The sequence below is a fragment of the Scylla paramamosain genome, chromosome 9, assembly GCF_035594125.1.
Source record: "Scylla paramamosain isolate STU-SP2022 chromosome 9, ASM3559412v1, whole genome shotgun sequence".
Lineage (NCBI taxonomy): Eukaryota > Metazoa > Arthropoda > Malacostraca > Decapoda > Portunidae > Scylla > Scylla paramamosain.
The window spans coordinates 11,030,001-11,032,500 of NC_087159.1; the positions used below are offsets into that span (position 1 = coordinate 11,030,001).

A 2,500-nucleotide genomic window follows, 5' to 3' on the forward strand; every position below is an offset into this window, starting at 1 on the left:
GAGAAAAACTGGCGGAGATGTCTCAGAACACCTAACTTCATAGAAGCTGTTTTAGCTAGAGATGAGATGTGAAGTTTCCAGTTTAGATTATAAGTAAAGGACAGAACAAGGATGTTCGGTGTAGAAGAGGGGGACAGTTGAGTGTCACTGAAGAAAAGGGGATAGTTGTTTGGAAGGTTGTGTCAAGTTAATAGATGAAGGAATTGAGTTTTGAGGCATTGAACAATACTAAGTTTGCTCTGCCCTAGTCAGAAGTCAGGCGTTCTGCAGCTTCCCTGCGTGAACTGTTTACTTTCTGAAGGGTTGAACGTCTACAAAAAGACGTGGAAAAGTACAGGGCGGTATCATCAGCGTAGGACTGGATAGGACAAGAAGTTTGGTTTAGAAGATCATTGATAAATAATAGGAAGAGAGTGGGTAACAAGACAGGACCCTGAGGAACACCACTGTTAATAGGTTTAGGAGAAGAACAGTGACCGTCTACCACAGCAGCAACAGAACGGTCAGAGAGGAAACTTGAGACAAAGTTACAGAGAGAAGGATAGAAGTCGTAGGAGGGTAGTATGGATATCAAAGCTTTGTGCCAGACTATCAAAAGCTTTTGATATGTATAAGGCAACAGTAAAAGTTTCACCAAAAATCTCTAAAAGAGGATGACCAAGACTCAATAAGTAAAGCCAGAAGATCAACAGTAGAGCAGCATTGACAGAACCCTTAGTGGCAATCAGATAGAAGGTTGTGAAGTGATATATGTTTAAGAATCCTCCTGTTGAGGATAGATTCAAAAACTTTAGATAGGCAGGAAATTAAAGCAATAAGACGGTAGTTTGAGGGATTAGAACGGTCACCCTTTTTTAGGAACAGGCTGAATGTAGGCAAACTTCCAGCAAGAAGGAAAGGTAGATGTTGACAGACAGAGTTGAAAGAGTTTGACTAGGCAAGGTGCAAGCAAGGAGGCATAGTTTCGGAGAACAATAGGACTGACCCCATCAGGTCCATAAGCCTTCCGAGGGTATAGGCCAGCGAGGGCATGGAAAACATCATTGCAAAGAGTTTTAAAAGGTAGCATGAAATATTCAGTGGGTGGAAGAGAGGAAGGAACAAGCCCTGAATCATCCAAGGTTGAGTTTTTAGCAAAGGTTTGAGCGAAGAGTTCAGCTTCATAGATAGATGTGATAGCAGTGGTGCCATCTGGTTGAAATGAAGGAAGGAAAGAAGTTATTAGAGATGTTTTCGGCTAGGTGCCAGAAGTTACGAGGGGAGCTAGACCATGAAAGATTTTAATACTTTCTATTAATGAAGAAGTTTTTGGCTAGTTGGAGAACAGACTTGGCATGGCTCCGGGCAGAAATATAAAATGCATTTGATTCTGGTGATGGAAGGCTCAAGTATCTTTTGTGGGGCATCTCTCTATCATGTATAGCACGAGAACAGGCTGTGTTAAACCAAGGTTTGGAAGGTTTAGGTCGAGAAAAAGAGTGAGGAATGTACGCCTCTATGCCAAACACTATCACCTCTGTTATGCGCTCGGCACACAGAGACAGATATCTGACACGGAAGCAGCAGTCATTCCAAGGAAAATCAGCAGAATACCTCCGCAGGTCCCCCAGCCAGCAGAAGCAAAACGCCAGAGGAACCTCTGTTTAGGGGGATCCTGAGAAGGAATTAGAGCAATAGGACAAGATACAGATATGAGATTGTGATCGGAGGAGCCCAACAGAGAAGACAGAGTAACAGCATAAGCAGAAGGATCAAAGGTTAGGAAAATGTCAAGAATGTTGGGAGTATCTCCAAGACTGTCAGGAATACAAGCAGAGTGTTGCACGAATTGTTCTAGGTCATGGAGGATAGCAATGTTAAAGGTTAGTTCACCAGTTCAGTGAAGGGAGAGGAAAGCCAAAGCTGGTGGTGAACATTGGTGCTGCAGTCCTAACATTTAAAACCTACTATTGAGTATTTCTTCCCTGAAAGGAGCATTGGTAGCAAAAGAGTATGTAGACTGCGTGGGAAAAAAAAAATAAATAAAATAAATAAATAAATAAAAAAGGAACGATCACCAGACAAACTCGATTTTGCTCGTATTGTTTTCAATAACTGGAAATGCTCATGTTGACAATTATAAGGAAATTTATATTCACTAATAATTTTACGGAACTTGCAAAAAAAGTCTATGATCTGTATAAAAGAGCATACACTGTAAAAATCAAATACCTACATTACAATAAGTAGACTTGCAAATCTCCTGCTTGATTAATATTTAGCTCTCGCACAGCTATGTAGCGGTTACGCCCACAGCAGCCCGCCATTCCTGCTTTTAGTAAAAATCAAATAGATCACTAAATCAACAATAAAAGTAGAATATAATATAAGATATAGAAACAAAATAAATAAATAAATAAACAGATACATAAATGCTTAAACAAATATTTAAAAAAATAAAAGAAAATGCTTCAGATGGTATTCCATCAGATATTTCTATTGACTCCTCAAGACTGTTATC

The 2,500-nt window shown here is 39.9% G+C and overlaps 1 protein-coding gene and 1 long non-coding RNA gene across 2 annotated transcripts in view; one reads left to right on the forward strand and one right to left on the reverse strand.

The window, feature by feature from the left end:
- Nucleotides 1–2,500, forward strand: part of LOC135103579 (uncharacterized) — a 14,459-nt gene that overhangs the window by 5,724 nt on the left and 6,235 nt on the right. The gene's annotated exons all lie outside the window — the stretch shown is intronic.
- The window catches only part of LOC135103578 (uncharacterized), a 13,503-nt gene continuing 13,073 nt past the window's right edge, over nt 2,071–2,500 (reverse strand). Inside the window, exon 7 of the mRNA XM_064010036.1 lies at nt 2,071–2,500. This exon is cut by the window's right edge and continues 752 nt beyond it. The gene's annotated coding sequence lies outside the window, so the exon portion shown is untranslated.